Below are 20709 nucleotides of genomic sequence, written 5' to 3'. Positions count from 1 at the left end.
CTTCTCCTCCGCGCCGGCCCGGTGGGCTCCCCCCGCTGCCAAGCCGGACATGGCGACCCTGCTCCTGCGAGCCCCTGGCTGTCCTCCTCTCCCTGCCGCCGCCGCTCCTGCCGCCGCCTTCTCCTCCTTCCCGCGGAGCTTTTAATGGCTCGGACCTCCGGCGGCCAAGCGCGACTGCCCCTGCACCAGCCGCAGCGAGGAGAGCCGGCGGGAGCCCACGCCGCCCCAGCCCCGCGCACGGTAAGGGCGGCACACGGCAAACAATGGGGCCGGGCGGGAGCGGTGACGGGTGGCGCCCGCCCCGCCGGGCACCGCGGCCGGGGCTGCGGAGCGAGCGGCGGGACCCGCCCGTGGGGCGGCCGGCAGCCGGCGGCCCCGAGCGCCGCCCCCGGCACCGCCGCCCCCTCCTCGGGCGGTGACAGCCCGGCGGACACCCCGCTCGGCCCCGCGTAATCCCATTACCGCGGGTAATCCGCGGGCAGGCTCCGCACAGAGCGGCGCCCGGACCGCTCGCCCTTCCCCGCGTCCCCGGGCTATCGCGGCCGGGCGCAGTCCGGGCGCCGGCGAGGGCGGCCGCGCAGCTCCATGCCTTTTGTTTCGCCCCGAGCTGGGACCCGGTCCCGGTGGCGGGGCGGGAGCCCTGGAGGGACGTGAGGTGCCGGGCGGAGTTGTAGGGGAAGGGTTTAGCCCAGCCGGCAGCCGGCGGGGAGGTGCCGCTCCGGGGGGCGTGCGAGGGCAGCGCCTTCCTCCCGCCTCGGTTCGGGCCGGCCCGGCGGGGACGGGACGGGCTCCCGCTCGCTCCTGGTCAGGGCCACCACCTCGGGTTTCCTTAGTGGTTGCAGCCGCCCCGTTCTCCCTTCCTCCCTCTCTCCCTCCCATGCAGGAGTACGTAGAGATGCCTCCAGCCTGGCATCTCGGCACCTTTGCCATCACCTTGCCCGTGTCCAAGCTGGCGAGTTCGCCGGTTTCAAACCGAGCGTTGCCTTCTTTTCGTTATGATCAGCCGCAGAGAGGCGGGAACCGCTGGGCAAAGTTTAGCGTAAACTGCAGTTTATTTCCAGAGCGGGATCTCATGTGCGGTAGGCCTACTTAGTTTTTGTGATACGGCTGCTTTCTCTCTTTTTAAAGCACGCGTAAACTCCGTGGAGTTGATTTAAAGTTGGCGGATTTGCTTGATTGCTGGCATGAAATTACTGTGTAGCCTATCTTTTTCGGCCACAGCCTTCTTACTTGGGTTACCTTCAAAGCGATCTGTCCCTCGAGAGTGGAAAGGTGATTGCTCTAAAAGAACAGCATCGATCAGCTGTTCTGTTATTCATATCCCTCAGATACCTTGACTCCTGCTCCACATTGCTTCCAATTCACAGCAAGCAGCTGATGTTGGAATCAAGCCAAGAAAAATAAAATTCTGGAGGAGGTCAGTTAAGCAAAGCCCCAGAAGTTATCTTTGAATTAAGATATCTCTTTCCTCTACTTTTGGATGTTTATGTGAGAATTGTGATATCTAGGTAACTGGTGGATCTGAGCCTTCTAGAAATGCTCCTGTTTCCCAGGAAAGTCCGAAATCCTCTTAGCTGTGCCTCACGTGTCCGACCTGCTGGGGTCTCGAAGCTGGGGCTGGCTGACAGGAGAGGACAGGACAGGACAGGATGGGAGCTGTGTGTGCAGAGCTCACTGCGTTGCTCGTGCTTACCCTGCCATGCACATGACGGGCCGGGCTCTTGGTGAGGCCGAATGAGTGATGCTCATTTTTGCCCTGGCCTTTTCCAGTGTCAGAAGTGTCGGTGCTCAGCAAAGGGTAACAACTCTTGTGCCTCAGGAGTCTCGCCAAATGTTTGTGCTTTTCAATTCAGAACTTCATTCTCTTAGATACGGTTTTGCTCCAGGATTTGGCAGACTCTCCTTTCCTTTGCAAATAACAAAGATGAGGGGTTATATGTAATATATTGAATTACGATGGCTATTTTTGAAAGCTTAGACGTGGCTGTATTGGTCCAAACATGGTGCAAATTCTTTTATCCCCATGGAATTAATTTCAAATGTAGAACTGCGGATCCCTGTGGAAGGGGTAGTTGGCAGTAGGGCCAGTTTGTCATCATGGGAAGGGCTAGAAAACTGTATTTCTCAACTTGGTTTTTTTTGCACTATCTTATGCAGTCAATTAGATTACTGGTTTTTTGCACTCTGTTTTTTGAAATAACCAAACACACTAGGAAAGTGGGCAAAATATTCAACAAACAGCAACGTAGAACTGCAAAAAGTCAAAAGTTGGTATGAGATTGAATAAGTAATATCCAAGCTTGACTTTTATTTAATGGCTGGACTTCAGATTGGATTTTTTCCTTTTTTTTTTTTTTCCCCAGGTTGACAGAGTTCATTAGTCATTTTGTAATCAATACCTTTAAACATGCTACTTGTAACCAAACTTTCTGAAATGAAATTGTGGAAGATAAATGACCTAAGGGGAAACACCACTTAAATGTGATGATTTGAAACAGGAAAAAGAAAGACTTGCCCTATGAGATGTATTTCTGCATTAAAACTCAGATGAGAATTCTGAATTTATAGAGTTGCTCAATAAATTTTCCCTGCTGATTTTTAGATTAATTAAACTTAGTAAAAAATCCAAACTTCCATGTAAAAAAAAATCATGTATGAAGATAATTAGCAGCTCTTCTAAAAAGAAAATATATAAAAAATGTTGACATTGATGAATACAAGGCTGCCAGTTCTGGCAGCTTTTTAGATAATGTATGCTTTGTGATGGAGCTATGCAAAAGAAATGCTTCTCTGGTTTGAAATACCCTTACATTAAGTCTTTACTTGCTCTTGGGCATGCTTTTCTTAAAGAGACTGACTGCTGTGGAAACTCCCAAACTGTGATGTGTTAGGGCATGAAGTCAGGGAAGGTGGTCCACAGGAGCGTATCGTTTTCATAGTGTTTGCAGGGACAAGTTGGTTGTTGGGCAGAGAAATCCCAGCACTAAAGAATGGAGTGCTCATGGCCACCTGAGCACGTCCCCTCAGGTTTTACAAGATAAAAGAGAACAATGTTGGCTGTTCCTTGCTTGTTAGTGATTGTCCTTCCCTGTTTCCCGAGACTGGAATTTGAAGTGCAGGGCAGTGCTCTGTCCTTGGCCTCCCCTCTGCTCCATTTGGGGAAAAGCAGATCTGCATCTTGCTGACCACAGCGGGGATCTTGATCCAGAACTTCCAGAGGGTTGACTCAAGTCATCTTTTTAAGCTTACATTCATATTTAGGAAGCATTTTTTGTAACTGTAGGATTGGGTTACAAACCCTGATTATATACATAAATGAAGCTCTCAGTGGATGCTTTCAGCAGTTAAACCTCTGCATTTTTAATCTTGGTTAAATTCTAGTGCTGAATCAATGTATTAGCCTTGTACTTTTTGTGCTGCACTGTTAGCATTAGGGACTAAGCTTACTGGGTTTGGTTTCTGGTTTAATTTTATTACCCCAGCTGTTTTTTCATGGTTCTTGTCTGTGCCAGTGCCCTTATTTTATATTGGCTTTTTTAGAAAAGCATGCTTAAAATGCTGTTTATTGAATTTGGGTCCACCAACTAGTTCTGCTTTTTCTGTTTCTTCTTTTAGAAATTGGCATGTTTATCTTAAAAGTCCCTTTCCAGACTCAATTTCTTGACTTTGAAAGGTTACAGTTTGTGTATTCTCTTTCTCTATATTTTTCCTTTTTTTTGTGTGTACTTTTTTGACTGGCTGAGTAGATGCTGAAGTTTCTAATTTACAGATGGACCACTGAACTCAGGCGAGTAAAGGAACGGCTTGTTTTTCTGGTTGTAAAGGCACAGAAGACTAATTACAGAGGTATAAAAGGTCATCAAGCTCAAGTCAGCTTTGAATTTGTGCAAAATGTCAGTAAATTTGGCCTGTAGAAATGTTGGCAGATTAGACAGTTAGGTCAGTCTTTGTGGGTTGTGGGCGCTATCTTGTTTGTCATCAATTGCAGCATGATGAGCTTTCTGACCTTGTCTGTAATGAAGTAGATTTGATTAAATATTATGAGAAAGGAAAATATGATATGCCTTTTGGGGGATTTGAGAAGCAGGGATGATCCTTTGCAACTACATTTCTTTTTCCTTTATTCTGGAAATATAAATGGAGGAAATTGTTCCTCATGCTTGGTTGTCAAAAAGAACTTAAAGAAAAAAAAGAATGGTGTCTCTGTTAGCTGGTACTCAAATAAAATGAAGATTTGTTGGTGAAGTTCAGGACAGTGTCAAAGTTCTGTTTTCTGTTGATCTCATGTGGGAACTGATTTTTGTAGTGTGCCCTTCAGTGTTACGCAGTGAAGTCTGTACAACAAAATCTGGTTTTGTGTCACTGTAGCATATGGAGAAAAAAACTTTCCAAGCCATGAAATCTAGGTACTGAGGTTTTCAGGAGAAGATTTTTGTACAATACCAGTTTGTTACTAGGGACGAGGAAAACTGGGAGGGTTGGGTGATATTTTGATGTAAGGCAGGGATGGTGTTTGCAGACATTGTCTTCCCCAGGTTATAAATTGGGTGTAGTGGTAAAAGCTCCCTGGAAAGTGGGAGGCTGTGTCTCTGAGATCCTGCTTCCCTTACTGGTGATGCCTCGCCTATGCTTTGCTCTGGTGCTTACCATTAAAATCAGGTTTTTGGCATCAGCACTGGAGGTTGCTGACCCATGGCACAAGATTTATCAAATGAGTAGCAATGTTAACAATGACTTCAATCCCCATTTCCTTCCAAATATGCTGTCCTAGGGTGGGGAGAAATTAATGGTTTGGACCTTGCAGGGTAACTGAATTTGCCATAATGGAAGTATGTTAAGAAGCTGTTACTCTCCCATTTGACATGTAATCCTGCAGTCTTGTAAGGCTCTCTAAATTGCTGTTTCAAGTTCTCTCCCTCGTTAGGGGTAACAGAAGTGAAAAGTTGTGCAACCAAAGTGGACGTTCCCCTCCTCCCCTAGGTATGGGTCTCCCCAGAGCATCTATTTCCATAACACCAGGTATTGAGGTGTATCATACACAAAATATTACAGAAATTCAGCAGCAGGAGATGTGTCACACAGCCACTTTTATCTAGGGAAAAGCTGTGACTTTCTGAGCAGAGATACCAGTATCAAGCCGTCCTCGTTTGAAACAACTGTGCTCGAGCTCAGGCACTGTGCTCTGTGTACAGAGGGGAATATAGCATCGCTGCCTCAGGGACAAGCTACTCGGGCACCTGGGTTGTCTTGCACAAAACATTGCTGGGGAAGAACACACATTTTTGTCAGTCAAAAGATGACTCACTGGTAAACTGGAAATGCTAGCAGTAACAGGAGGGAGTTGGATATTGTTGGATGTTTCCTTTTCTGATCTGAGGCTGCTGCTTCTGCTGGCCGCCACTGACTGGCCTTTCTGCATCTTTCACGCCTGATTATTGCAGGCCCAGTAGTTTGTCTGATCGCTGGTCACTAATAATACTGGTGACTCCTTAATCAAGGGCCTTTATTTTCAGTCACCTGCACCGCAGACATGGGTCAAGAAGACATCTGTCAGTGTATTCTGACAGCACGAAGGGTCTATCTGCTCAGTAACCTGAGTGTGTTTAATTGGCTCTTTCTGCACCACATTGGGCATTTTTCTGATGGTTACATTCTTTCAAATAATTTATTTCTGTGCCTGGATTAAGAACCTGAGCTGCAGATGTTATGTGTTCACTCCTTCAATCTCTGAGTGTTATTTTTGGATGTGTCCCAGCCTCTGTCTCTCCACTGAACAATACTAAAGGTGTTCCATGGGGACCTTTGCTAGCCTAGCAATGGAGCACCAGCAGGCTGCTCATTAGTCTTTCATGTCTCTCCTTATCAGTTTTACTGAGAAACTCCCTATCACTTTGGTTGCACATGTTAGAATAATTAGGCTTCCTGTTCAGCAGGTTTGTGTGGCATTGATTTTGGCCTGAAAGTTCAGGGGAGGGGAAGGATACCATTACATGATATGAAATAGCAGTCTTCCATAGTTGCCTTTTTTCATTACAAGTCGGGTTTAAAATGTATTATTGCGCAAAGAGAGGCAGAAATCCCAAGCAGACTTTAATGCTACTTAAAAAGGAGGTGTTGTACCTTCCATTAGTAAATCAGTGAACATAAATCTTAAATTTCTAAGAGGAAAAGAGGATGTGATGATTGCACTGCTCAGTTGGAAGAGGGCTTCACATAATTCAGAGGCTCTGGGATCACAGCAGGTATCAGACAGACTTTGAGCACTTCCCTGGCCACCCTGATTTTCCTGTGATTATGGAGAGGATGGGATGTTGTTTGGGGATTAAGTTTTTTTTTTTCTGTCCATCTCTCTCATATTTCCAATTATTCTGGAGTTTGCTGTTGCTTGTGGCTTACCATCGAAGTTAACTTAATTTGGTTTGGTTTTATTTTGTTAATTCTCTACAGTCTTATGATTGTAGTAACAGCGATTACAACTGAGAAGTCTCTGGCCAGCTATTGCTCTGTATAATAGCAGTGTCTTTTTCAGATTAAGGGAAAGTAGGATTTGTTTAGTTTGTCCTGCCTGAGGTTATTTTCTCAAACATTCAAGCTAAAAAGGAAAGTAAAGCTCTTGTAAAAGTAAGAATCTACAGAAATTATGCTGTGGTTTTTTTTTTTTTTTATTTCCCCTCGGGAGTTTCCTATTTTCCAGGAAATGTTTAGTGTTCAGGCTCTTAAAAATACAGAAAATATTAAAGGGAGGAATGGAAAGGGGGTATTCAGTTGCTGTAGCTTTTAGAAAATGAAGAGTATATATAATTTTACGAACTCAATAGTCCCCGTGCATTTTAGAAGTTAAACTTCATGTGAATCTCTGAGATTAGTCTCCTTGGCAAATACTCACTCTTTTTGAAGACCTCAGCTCTTATCTTATAATGGTGGGAATTCCTCTTGAAAATCTGTTTTACACTGTGTTTTTAAGACCTAAAGCCATTGTGTTTGCCTTTAACACATTAAACATTCAATAGTGCTTTTTAAACAGAGGCATCAGTTGGTGCATGTGGGAAGATAACTGTATGGTTATGCCATTGTAGCCTGTGTTATTCATTAGCCATTTTGGCTGAATTGATTGGTGTAATGTGGAAAATGATATTGTTTAATGTTTTGGTGCAGAGTGCCATTTTACCCTCCTGTGTCCTTTGAAATGTTGATCATAATTTTCAGTACTATGAAAGAGAAAATACTAGAAACCATTAAAAAAAAGCATAAAATGAGCAAAAAGGAAAGTGTATCTACAATGTGTGGTCAATGAATGTTAAACTTGAAGCTAGTGGAAAATACCCTCAAAATGTCTCAATAGCAAATAAATAAAAGACAAAGCAGATGGTGTGATAGTATTGCAGTGGAGAGAAGGGCAAGTGGCTTTACCATTTGAATGTAAAAAATGTTTTAAAAGGCATTCTAATTAAGTGCTGCCCACAGCTCTGCTTTTAATTGTAATGTTTGAATACTGTGAGATAGATCACAAATGACACAGTTCCAAGGGTATAGGATCCATTTGCGTAAAACATGTGAATCGGAAGTGAGCCTCTAAGAGAAGCATTTCTAAACACACTTGGGAGAGAGGAGAAGCTTTTGGTGGTAACTTTATGGGGTAGGCTTTTCCATCTCAGTACTTTCTTTCATACTATTTGCAATTAAGGCTTGAACAGTAGTGCTGCACCTTTGTTGGTGTGTGTTCTCTGTCTGTACCTCAATAAACTGGTAGGCAGCTTCAGCCATGCTAGGCAAACAGTGAAGCTTAATTAAAAAGTGAGTGGTGGTTAGAGGAGAGAACTCAGATCACTGCAGCTGTTGCTGGAGGTCACCTGTGCTGCCTGTCAGCTGTCCCTGTGGCACGTGTGTGGCTGGGTGGCCACACAGGAGCTGCCCGGAGCTAATGCAGCCTCCTGCCATCTAATTAGCAAATTAGTAAATAGGACAGTGTCAGGAGAGGGGTCTGGCAGGACAGGGAGTGTGTGGTGGAGCCAACCACGCTGGCTTTTCACCCCACGGAGGCTGAGGGAAGAGCATCCATCGCTTGTGTTATGTTAAATATCCATCGCTTGTGTTATATTAAAACCAGTGGCTATTGGCTCTGTCGGTCACCACGTGTGAGCACTTTTACATGGTGGCTCTCTGGGGCAGGAAATAAATGTGGCACTAATGAAGCCTGTTCAGAAAGTGAAATCTTCATCAAAAACCTTGCCCATATTGACACCAAGCTCAGTTTCCCACAGTTATCTGGGAATGCTTCCTGGAGCTGTGAAGTAGTGTGACTTTATCTAATGAAGTAGCAAAGTGATGATGCAGGAGCTGGATATCTGCATGATTTTTAACTCCAGCTGTCCAGCTTTTTAAATGCAAATCAAGGAGTATTTCACGTTCTGAACCAAAAAATTATCTGCTGGGCAATGCCCTGGACTCAAGCATTTGTCCCTTAATTTTGTGTGCAGTGTGTGCACACTGAGACACCAGAGGAATCACTGGAGCAGTTTCTAGTTGTAATAACACTTCAAGGATCATTTGAAGCAATGGACAAGCAAAAAACACTTGATGGTAGCTCTCTGCTTCAGAAAACCCAACACAGGGAAGCCATTCCTGTCTTCCTGAAAGAAGAGAATGAACATGATGGAGGCGAGCTAGGGACTAATAGCAGCATGCTGCAAGTGTATGACTGAAAATTCAGATCATCGTTGTGATGGAGTAGGGTGTGTGTATATTTTTCTACATCTGATGAGAAGAGGGAGCTCAGAAGAATTTTCATTTTCTGGAACCAGGATATGTAACCTTTTCATTTTCTCTGCTTTAAAGGAACCCTAACAACCCAACAGTTTATATATTCAAGACAATTCAGACCTATATCTGAGAGCATTAAAACTGAAGACAATATGGTTCTTAATTGGGTATTTGCTAGGGTTGCTTTGACTCCCTCAAATCTGTTAGTGGAATTTCTTTGGGCAGTGCATGAAACTATTAAATTTTCTTTCAAAGTTCTTTTCCTCAAAAGTGAGAATAATGTTTGAACATATATGCATAATGTTATTATTTGAAATATTTAAAGCAGAAAATAGGTGATATAGCAAGAACAGCCAATACACAGAGAAAGAATAACCTGTTAAAAGCTGGAGTAGTTAGCTGTAGAGATGGTGAGCTGTTTGAGCGTGTACCACAATAGATGGATATAACAGAATTACATTTTTTCTCTTCCTCTGTCATGTAAAGAAAAAAAATAACAGAGAGCTAGATATGCCTCTTCATCTTTGTATTTGAATTTTCTGTGTGATCATTGTGATATGACGATATTTTTAGTTGCGGGTTGAGATAATGTCTGTCTGTCAAGAAAGCTCAAAAAATTTTAATTCTGGTGTAAATGTAATTCAATGGAAAAAATCTGAGGAAGGGTCTGTATTGTACTTTTCTGCCTGCTTTTGTCAAAACAAAATGCCTCCTCTAACCTGAACAAAGTTCTTTCCACTCAAAAGCACACCAGGATTGGAACTGATGCTTGGATGTATGCCATGAAGGGAAAATAGTAGCTGTACAGCTAAAAAATGTCTGCAGAAAAATGTAAAATGTGTCTAGAAGTTTTGAATCCTTGTATCTCTGGCAGTTTTTGGGCTAATCTCAGTGAAGAAAGAATTTCAGAAAAAAGGTGATCTGAGAATGGTTCCAGCTTGGCAAGGAAAATGTGATTTGGAGACATGGAAGAGAAAATTAATCAGAATAATAGCTCTAGCTCTTACAAGGAGATTGAGTGTATTCATGAAATTAATATCTGAAAATTAATTATGAAACCAACATTATTATATATAATATATATATGTTTGTGTGTGTGTGTGTGTATGTATGTATCTCAGGATCTAAGAGGATGTTTTAAAATCAGCAGGTTACTCCAGGATTGTTCTGCAGAGGAATTTCCAGGAGTGGAGTAAGAATATCTGCTTTTGTTTTCTCATGGAGTATTTGTATCACAGTAAGCAAACCCACTGCACTACTGTGCAAATGGTCCTTTTGCAATCAGGTGACAGTTTGGTTCAATTCAGAAGAGTCTGAAATGCCTGAGAGCTGGATTGTATTGAACCGGCTGGGTAGAAGTTTCCTAAAGTCTTTTGGCAGTGTGTAACTTGTGAAATAAAATATATTGTAGCAATTTCTGATTTGTATGTATGTATGTTAACCAGTGAGTGAGTTTACTGTAAGCATTAACTTGCTTGTTTATAGAAAACCCTGGAGTAGCCTGTTTTTTTTTTCACTAAGCTTCCAGATTAAATTTAATTGCAATTTTGTCAGGAGGACAAGCTAGTCTGGTTGCTTTTGAATGTGTTTAAAGAAAGTTTCATAACTCCTTCTTTGGTATTCCTCCAGTAAGACCTGATCCTTTTTTTGTCTACAATGTTTAAAGCTTGAGGGAACAATAAAGACTCAAATCAATTGGAAGTAATTGCAACTAGATCATCAGCATAGTTTTGTTTAATTTACAGTGTTTATTTAGTGCTGTCTTGTTGAGGAAGTTTAATCAAATTGCTCGTGGTCTAGAGGACTATGGGGAGCAATAGCAACAGCCCAGGTGCTTGTTTTCAGGGCTGTATCTTACATACATATATATATATATATATATATATATTTGTGTTTGAGAAAGATTTTTAGTATCTGGTGCAGTGGCTGGAGTGTTTCCTCTGTAGCTGATCATGGAGACACAGGGGTCCCACTTGGCTGTGTGCTTTCCCAGTGGTGCAAGTCTTGTATTCCACAGATGCTCTTCCAACACCAAGAGAGAGAAGCTCTGCTTTTATTTTAAAGTCGCACAACAACTTAGGTGAAAAGAGTACTTTAAATACAGTGAATAAGACTGCGTTAGTAGCATGTCTCTGCTATTTTGAAATAGACTTTGGAATAGCCTCTAGAAGCTCTTGGTTCTGTATTTATTGTTTGTACTTCTTCTTTAATTGTGCTGTGTGCTCATCTGGCCTCCTTGAGGGCTGTGGTGTGCCTGGTGCAATATTTCACTGTGCAGGGCTAGAATCCTTAACCCTCACGTTTGAGAGTGTCTGTGCTATGGGACAGCTTCAGACTGTTTTCTTCAGGGAATAACATGTGATAGGGACAGTTGAAAAGCAGAAGTCTTGACCTTTGAATGCATGGAATGTCATGGGGGATTATCCTTACCCAGTATGCAATGAGTTTGTGTTAGAGGGAAAAACAGTAACCCATTTCTTTGTGCCAGTTTCTTTTGTCCACCCTTTAGTTCCCCTTCTTCCCTCTTCATGAAATTCCCATACTAATAGACTCTTTGTGTTTTAGCAGGATTTGTGGGATTTTTTTTCAGATTCATTAATAAGGCTGAATTTCTTTCAGGGTAAAAGAAAAAACCTGATGAAAACTGAGGTTCTGAGATTCTATTTCTGTATGTCATGTGTGCTGCTGTTGGCATACCTGGGAAGGACAATTCCTCCTCTGTTAGTTTTAATAACATTTTATTTTAAAAAACCCAACCAGAACAAACCATACTGTTGCCATTGTAAGGCTGATTAGGGAAATGTATTTGATCACTAGAAATTAATGAATCTATGGCTTTTCTACTATAAATAGGGGGAGAAGAGTTTGCCATCGGAATAATTCCATTAATGAAAATTGGATGTTACTGATGCTACTTTTTTCAGGTGTTAAGGATTATTTGGTTTTCTCCAAATCTGCCTATATTGATTATTTGTTCAGTATTAACTTGTTTTCCTGCTTGAATTCTATTCATGTTTTTATTTCTCAACTCCTTTTTTTTTAATGCAGTTACTATCTGTGACAGCATTCCATCATGTTTATCCTTAATATCTGTAGTATTCATCGTTTCCACTGATAAGGTAAATGTAGTGGAAGGACACACTGTGTATGTGTTTTAAGTTTCAGTAAGCTTATAGCCACAGCTTCTTCCAACATAGAGTCCTGGAACTAGTAAGCAGATGTTTATATTTTCAACAAAAGTATAAGTATGTAAGTTTTGAGTAATACTTTTTCCATTAGTCCTACAGCTTTCTTAACAGTAAGGAAGGAATGCACATCCTTGGAGGCTCATCTGGCATTCTGATGGCCCAATAAAACTATAGTCTTTTTAGCATGAAGCCTTTAAGTGTAACAGATCTTGTATGTGATTGGTGCAATTTAGACTGCAAATGGCAAGCCCAGATTTGGACAGTTACCTTAATGGATGTTTTAAAGCCTTTTTTTGCTCCCCTGTGGCTGAAAACAGTCAGTTAAAAATGTTCTTTGTGATCATCACAAGATGCAAATTTAACGTTTTTTTTAAATTCTGTTCTTTTGTTGTGTAAGTTCTACATACACTTTGTTCTGTAAGTATGATAAAAATGCACTTCTTTTTGAGACAGTTACCAACTGTTAAAAGAATATGACTGTTAATTATTTGATTTATTTAGATACTTATTTATTTCAGTAGTTTCTTCCATAAAGAGAAATAATCTTTTTTTCCCCCTATGGATTTACAACTCAATATCTTTTTCTGTCGTTTAACATGTGACACTTTGATCAGTAAACACTTACCTTTTACTCTGTAATGGACAGACCCTTACATTCTGAATGGTAATTACCCTTGATATTACCTGCTTAATTTTTTTCAGTGATTTGTAGGACGAGCTTTGCGATGATTCCATTGCCTGCAGAGCTGTATTTTCAGTGATTGACTAAAGGACAAGTTTTAGGTAACTACAGGCTGGAGTCAGTGTTAGTAAGGATCTTGGCAATGGGCTTTTTTGTATCCATAATCTAGTTCAAGGGTGCTCCCTATAAGGACTCAAGTTTTTGTTCAGGCATCTTTCAGATGTCTGAAATACCATGACTTCCATTAAAAGGAAAAGAAAAGTCTACTTCACAGTTTGTGATCTTACTGTTGGGAATCTTTCCTGCTGGTAAACTGGTCTGTTTCAAACTGCTCTAGTTTCTTCCTAAATTTTTAATCTTCCCACTCACCTTGCAGACCACATCCCTTACATGCTCCCACACTTCATTATTCTGCAGATAGTTTGCTCTCTTGCTGCTCAGCTGTGTCAGTCTCCTCTGTTCCCTGGGAAGCTTTTTCTCTGCCCTGGGTTGTCCGTTTCTAGAGCAGGGAACCTTTGGGACAGAGCACTTCAGGAGGACTCACAGTGAAGGGGTTTTTCTTCCTGGCAGCTGGCTCTCCAGAAAGATCATGAATAACCTACTTACTGGACCACTGGCATTAGATCTGTCAGTCTCTCTTCTGAATTTTAATAATTTTTATCTCACTGCTGTCTTCCATGATACAGGAAATATTAAATACATTTGCTTTCTTGAAGTGTAATTACTCATTATTTTTATGCCAAGCTGAAGCAGTTTGTGATTAATAATCTCAAGGTTCCCTTTTGTGACCATATGCTTAGTCATTTTATCTGTGGTAGTAAGGCATGATGACCTATTTTGGTTAGTATGTCTGGCTTTTGAGCTGCAGGATGATAGCAGAAGCATATCTTGGAATTTCTTGGGTATGCTAGAGACAAAATAGGGGAGTAAAATACCAGAAATGTTAGTGGGGCCTGGATTCTGTTCTGTTAGATGTTAGAGGCCTGTGAGACTATGAAAGCTTTAAAGGGTCACCCTTGTTTTTAAAAACTGTCTTTAATAAGGAGTTCATTTATGTACTTCAGATCATTTTAGGACCCTTGAAGCAAGCCTGACTTTACTACAGGAATTCAGTAAGGTGTCACTGTGCCTTATATACATTAACAGAGGTTCTCTGCTTCCTGGCAGTACTGAGTTACTGAGAGAGACACTGATTTTTTGATGAATGCAACGTTGAAGGCTCCTTACTGAATGAATCCATTAAGAGAGCTGCCTAAAGGGTATCTTATTTTTGCAGAACATGCAAAAAGTGAGAGTCACTTTGCAGGCAGAGGGCTGTGGTAACATACTATTTATTTTCCTTAAAGCAGTATTGCATTTGGCTGCTTTGCTGGTTCTACATGCTTAGAATTTACTAACAGGGGGGGAAAGATTTTTAAAAAATTGAATACTCATATGCATACTTTTTTTTCCATTACATTGTCTTCCATTAAAAAAAAAAATCTTCTTTTTTCCTTAACTTAGAAGACCTGATGGCTTCATAGGTAGTTGGTTTTTATCCATTTCCCCATGTTATGCACTTCAGAGAGATGAGAACAGAGCCATAAGCCTCCTAAATAGTATACATTGTATTCCCTAACTGCTAACTAGTCCTAGTAATTGCAAGACTCACACTTCATTGTAAGAAGGATGAAAATGTCAAGTTCATGGCTGTGTGCCTGCTTTGTTTAGAAGCAACCTTAGTGCTTTTTCTTGAAGTTTCATTGACAATTGACTTGGTGTACAAAGAAGTGTAATTCACTTAGAGGCTGAACTTTGTGAGGCAGTGAAACAGGAAAAACTATGGGCTTGGTAAATGGGGATGAAACCCAGGATCCATCAGAGTAAGCCCAGGAGATAATGTGGGTGATGAAACTGCAGGGTTTGGCCTCGAACACAGCTGATAACTGCAGGACAGGAGCAGTTTTTCTGCTGTCCATGGGATGCTCTTGCTGACCTTGCTACATTCCATATGCTGAGAATAGTGTGGTTTTCCTAAGCAGGCCAGAGGTGATCCAGGGAAATCTTTCTGTGAGAAGGGGAGAATTAGGGCTTGTGAGACACGAGCACATAGTGTTCGTGTGGCATTTTTCTTTACATTTTGATTTCTTGCCTATATCCATCATCCCTTACTGCAAAAATGAAGTGTGTTGGTAGTTTTTCAGTACTGTTGTACAGTTATTGAGCAGAAGGAGTTTTAGCTCTGTAATCTCTTAGCAGCAAGTAGAGCTTATCAAAATTGTTGCAAGGCTAGAAAACAGTCTGGTTTGTATTTAGTGTGTATTTTAGTATAGCGAGGTCTTCGGGTCCTTATTGGTGCGAACCTTTTATCCTACATGTGAGCTGCTGTGTGCAGTTTTGCTGCTTGCACACCTTCCAGGGGTTGCTTACAGCTCCCCTGAAGAGTCAGCCTGAACTGTTCAGTTCAGACTTGCAGTTGGTACCGCAATCACTGTTTCCTCTTTGGTACCATTCCATAAGAACTTTGAAAGTGGACATAAGCTGCCTTGGTACAGACTTCTCTCGATTTTCCAGAAACACTACTTTTTCCAGGCAGAAATATTCCAGGTGGTGTTTCTTGGAGGAAGAACTTCTATGCTTCTCATCAGTTAAATGGGCTCTCTTTCAACACCTGCTGCTTCTGTTTTATTCCTAGATAATCATCTCCATGTTCCAGCATTCTTACTGGCTATTTTTGCAGAGTTGGCAGAAAATTAGGATTATGTACATCAAAGCTTGAAGCACAAGAAGAATTTCAGGTATCTTAACTGAAGACATCACATGAATTAGGTATCTCACAAGCTTACTGTCTTTTAGATAATTAAGGAACTTCTTTATATTTCAGTATATTTGAATATTAGTGAATTGAAAAATTAATTATGATCCTGAAATCTTAATCTCTCTATGTGTAATCAATCATTCTGTTTTAAATAGCAGTCTTGTTTATGGTGAAGATGTGTGGTTTAGTTTTTTTTATTTCCTCTGATGCATTTGTAGAGTTGACTTTTAAGGCATCTTAGTGATTTAAGTCTAGTTCCTTCCAAGTGCTGTAGTAAAATTGACATTTTGGTATAAAGAAACAAGGTCTCTGCTAATTTCTGAGACAAAACGTTTAGGAGCAGTTCATGTAAACAAGATGATACAACACTGAAAAAAGTGTGTAAATGTTGTTTAACCTACTGTGGAAAAGAGATATCGAAGTAAAGGCAAACACATCATTAAATTGCAAATGAATCTTTGAGATTTATCAGCTGATGGAAATGGAAACAGCATTTCTACAGGAAAATGGCAACAGCAGTTGTAATGTAAAGTTTTGTTCCTACCTAATGTGTTTGGTTTTCAGTAATGACTTAAGTCCTTTGTTTACCTTTCTTTCATTTGAACCAAAAAATGTATCTAAAAATACTTAAAAATATAATCCTGTGCTGTCTTTAGGGTTTGTTTGGGGTTTTTTTTTGTTTTGTTTTGTTTTTTGGCAGTTTTTTTTTTTTTTTTTTGTGTGTGTGTGGGAGGTGTTTTGGGTTTAGTGTTTTTGGTTTTGTTTTCTTTTTTTTTTCTTGTTGTTTTGTGTTGTTGTTGTTTTGTTTTGTTTTTTGAACTGGCCAAGTTTCTTGTCTTGCTAGTAAAGTATGCATTAAGTTGTGGAGAGGAGTGGAAAGGAACACTGCCAAGGTGCAGACTACAGCATAAGGTTATCTTTCTTAAATTATATGAAGGACATATGCATCAAAAGCTTGGCTTTTGTGAAATTTTTTTGGTTTGTTTTGGTGGAGTGCTTTTGTTTGTTTAGGTTTGGAGTTTTTTTGTTATTACATGTGTTTTGCTGCAGAAAAATAACCAGTTCTTGCCAAGCAAGGCTCATGATGCTACTGCTACTAGTCCTGGTCTAGAAAGTTCAGCATCTTAGGAGATGTGTGATTCCAGTGTGCTTGTCTCTGAGAGATTATCACCTCACTTTTCCCTGCAGGCTGCTTTGTGCATGGCTGCTTGTGTATTCAGAAGAGACTTGTCCCCTCCACATGGGAACTTGAATTTCCTGTGATTTCACTTGTTGGGGGGGAAAATGAAATAAACTACAAGCAGATTCTCTTCCTAACCACAATTCCTGGAAACTCTATGCGGTTGTGGACTTGTTTTTTTCTGCTTTTCTTTCTTGATGTGATAATCTCCATTGAGGAATGGAGCAGACAGTTTATTTAAAGACCTGTTATAGCAAAATGTCATTTACATAAGCAGCAGTAGATGTCTTCATGCTTCTGAACTCTCTCTTCCTTTGCAGAGGCTTGGAAGATTTTTTATGAGTCTAATCAAAAGGATACCCTGTAATGTTAGAGATACTTCAGAAAGCTAAGACTGAAAATTCAAACATTCTCATATATGCTTAAAGAGGGGCTCTGCTTGATCTTTCCTTTTCAGAGTGATCAGAGCTCAGTCCAGTGCTCAGATGCCACTTTTGTTTGTAGTCAAAGGCTTTTTTACCTTCAGTTTTTAGTGAAGTTGAAGGATAAAGAAATGTTCTTGGTGGTGTGGTGGGCCTTTGCAGTGTTCTTTCGTGCCCTTCTTCTCCCTTCAGCCAGCTGCTTCCCTTGTGGTTACATCCAGGCCTTATCTTTACCTTACTGAGACCTTTTTAGTTTTTGTTTGGGTATTATTTAATACTTGTTTCCATTGTTTTGTAGCATTTGTTTGAAAAATACAAGGATCATAAGCTGCTGAAATTGGAAACATTAAAGAAATTTCAGGTGGTGAAAAAACCCAAGATGGATGAGTATATCTTAAGAAGAGCTTCAAAGGATTTGTAATACATAGGAAATTGTTAAGGCTGATTTCTGCTTGTGTGTTGTACAGGAAGGGAAAAGTTAATGCTGAAAGCATAAGAACATGGGACAAGATAATAAAGGCCTGAGAGGGAAGATCTGGCATCTTCCTTTTCTAGCATAGTTTTCAAATATCTTCTATTTGGAGCAAACAGTTGACCATACTAATGAGGTCTGGTTTTTCCTGAAGTTGTTATGCTTGCCATAAAAGTCCCAGGTGGTGGTGCATGACTGAATAAACATGATTTTGGGTGTGTATAGGAAAGTATGGGTCACTCATTTTAATGGCCTGTTTCTGTCCTGTTTGACTGGTTGCCTAAAAGTGGCTCCAGAATAAAATTTACCTGCTCCTAAATGATCTGGAGTAATATATTCTGATCTGTATCTAGCACTGGTAACTTACAGAGTAGTACCAGTGAAGCATTCATTCATGGAGACATGCCTCATTTTGTTTATTTGAAAACAAAGCAACGCTGCTTTTATTTAAGAAATAGCCTCAGAATTAGTGGTAGTTCAGAGTTATGCAAAGAGAAATGAGATACCAAGAGCTAGACTAGAGCTGTAGCCCAAACACTTTCATGGTTTTGCATGATCTCTAGATAAAACAAAGTGTCGTGGGAACACCAGAAGAGGTGGGGAAGCAGTTGTGTGATGTTGATGCTCTGGATGGAGCTGCATACTGGTGAGTGGCACTGTTTTGAAATCACAGTGGAGAAGTAGGGGTGAGTCACTGAATCAGTCATTTTAGTGCTAATATTGAAATTTTTGGGATTATCACTGAGTGGAGACAAGTAAGCCAAAGAACATGATAAAATAAGCACTAACAGATTTACTATCATCTGACAAGTGGTGCTGATATCTCAATGAAGAGTTGACCTCTTTGCACAGTAGCATAAGGCATGTTGGTGGCTGAGCTTTGTTGCTTGACAAGCAGCTCAGATGTATCCCATATCATGCCTGAGTTATTGTTGGTGTTCTCTTTGGTGCAGGAGGGGAAAGGTGGGCAGCTGTTCTGTTGCAGGCCTATCATGGGAGCCAGTAGGAACCTGCTGTGGTTTTATGTGGTTCATGTTATCAGGCTGTACAGCTGAGAGTCTGGGCAGTGGATGAAGGGGATCTCCAGTCCCATTGGCTTCAAATGGTTTGTGCAGAACAGGAGAGCCACCACACACTGTAGAACTTATGGGGCAGCTGAAGTGGCAACCAAATACAGTGTCGGAACAGATTGGTTGATTTCTTGGAGTTTGAAATTTTTTTTAAGTTCTGTATGTCTGCGTGCACAACATGAAAGAGGCAGAGCAAGAATGCACAAAGCAGTAGAAAGCTTGTTGATTATCCTGCTATCTGAGAAGAGATTTCAAATTGGGAATTTCTGCGTGACTGATTCCTCCTTCCCAAGGGAAGGATTTTCTCTGGGTTTCAGCTCAATCAGTTTTTCCCAAGAGAAATCACATATATACGGTCTAAATATTTTCTAGTTACTTGAGCTAAAAATGGATGGTGATACTGAAAAATGCAAATTCACTTCTCTCTGGAAGCTCACTTTCTGAAAGGGAACCAAAGTTTGTATACTTTTTTAAAGGCACTTAAAGCATGTTTTTATCAACAGGTGAGAAATGCAACAGAGTAGCTGCTCTGCATGAACTATAATTGTATTTATAATGTGGTGGTAAGGCTGTGCAAGTGGGTAAATATCTCATTGTATGAGTGGGTGCATAAATCTGTTAGTGCTTCGTAAATCTCATCAAGAGGTCATTTTCTTGACATCTCCCAGATTCATTGCTTGCCTGACAGCCATTTTAGGGAGGAGAGCTACAGGCATTGCTGGGGATGTGAAGGCAGAACAACCTTTAATGCTGTTTTGTAGTGCCTTCAGTTTCTAAATCCCTGCAGAAGTAGAGTGGCCTTTTTCTTCTTCCTCCTTTATCTTCCTCATCCCCTTCTGCTACTGACTTTTGGGAAGTGTGCAACTTCTCAAATTACTTTCAAATTCACCAGCGCAGGACCGTAATTGAGCTCAGCCACCTGAAATGGGGGACAGACGCTCCTCTTGTGTAACTCGCCTCTAATGAGGTTTTCAGTACCAGGCCACAAAAAAGAAGTAGGTAAATCTGATTGTTCTATGTAGGCAAAATTACAGACTTTCTATGCCTAACCCAGTCCAGAAACATGTAGCTGTGTTCATGTAAGAGGAACATGTTAAAACAAGTGCAGCTCTCCAATAAGAAGCAAACCTTTGTCTGACTTCTGGCTTCAGCAGGTGCTGCTTATGCATGTTCCTTCTTAGGAGATGGGGTTTACCAGCAATGAAGTTATTTATCTTCAATATTTCCAGGCAGAGGTCTGGCTTAGCCCAGCATTCCACCTCGAATAATAGTCAGTAGTAATACTTATGGGGAAAAATGTTAGTAAAATGGTGATCCTTCCCAGCTTTTGGCAGGCTGTAGTTCAAGGACTTTGAGCAAGAAAGTCATGTCTGCTCCTTTGTTTAACAATCCTTGACAGACTTTCTTTTGTGAATACATCTAACTGTGTATTAATGTATTTTAAATTTTTGCTTTCATAACATCCTGTGTCAATACCATTAATTGTGGTATGGAAAAAGTCCCTCCTTTTCCTCTTGTTTTTAAACCAGCTGCCTGATAAACTTCATGTTATACTGCTTAATTCATTTATTCCAAGACATAATTTCCTATTTGGTTTCTCCATAATACCATTAATGATTTTATACCTGTCATTTTATCTATCTTTCCTGCTAATCTAAATGCACTTGTTTGCTTAGTTCTCCTTATGTTGAAGTTGTTTCAGACCTCCCATTGTTGTTACTCTTTGAATCTTTTCTTGATCAGCAGAATGCGTCTCTGAAAATTGTTTGGTGCAGCAGCTGTAGGTGCAGCTACTGTGGTGTTCCTGTCAGGTATCCCTGAGCTGCTCACTCCCGCTGTTCCCTTTGCTTTCTCAGCCAGCACTGAACTCTTCATCTGTGAGTGTGTAGTTCCTAACTTTAATTAAATTGTGGTGACTCCAGGGTTCCCATTCATATTGGCTGCGACTTTGTGGTGTTTGTGAATAAATACCTGACAAATCTGTCTGCAGCTCAGTGTAGTGAGTTGGCTTTACAATTTTGCAGCTTGCTCTGTTTTTCACATAAATAATGACTATACTGAGTAGCACAAATGCAAAACCAGAGCTCTTGTGAAAACTGGCTGTATATTCCTGTGCTGTTTCTTTTAATTTAACCAAT

At 40.9% G+C, this 20709-nt stretch overlaps 1 protein-coding gene across 6 annotated transcripts in view; it reads left to right on the top strand.

Annotated features, from left to right (window-relative positions):
- Positions 1–5: 5 nt before the first annotated feature.
- The window catches only part of FARP1 (FERM, ARH/RhoGEF and pleckstrin domain protein 1), a 200855-nt gene continuing 180151 nt past the window's right edge, over positions 6–20709 (top strand). For 5 of the 6 annotated variants that reach the window (XM_053931779.1, XM_053931770.1, XM_053931763.1 and 2 more), the window contains exon 1: positions 6–240. The gene's annotated coding sequence lies outside the window, so the exon portion shown is untranslated. Of the gene's footprint in view, positions 241–1011; positions 1080–20709 lie in introns of those variants that run through there. The other variant, XM_053931746.1, reaches the window with a different exon arrangement.

The sequence above is a fragment of the Vidua chalybeata genome, chromosome 2 (assembly GCF_026979565.1).
Source record: "Vidua chalybeata isolate OUT-0048 chromosome 2, bVidCha1 merged haplotype, whole genome shotgun sequence".
NCBI lineage: Eukaryota > Metazoa > Chordata > Aves > Passeriformes > Viduidae > Vidua > Vidua chalybeata.
The sequence above is the reverse complement of the archived record's forward strand: the minus strand, read 5'-3'. Positions and strand labels throughout refer to the sequence as shown.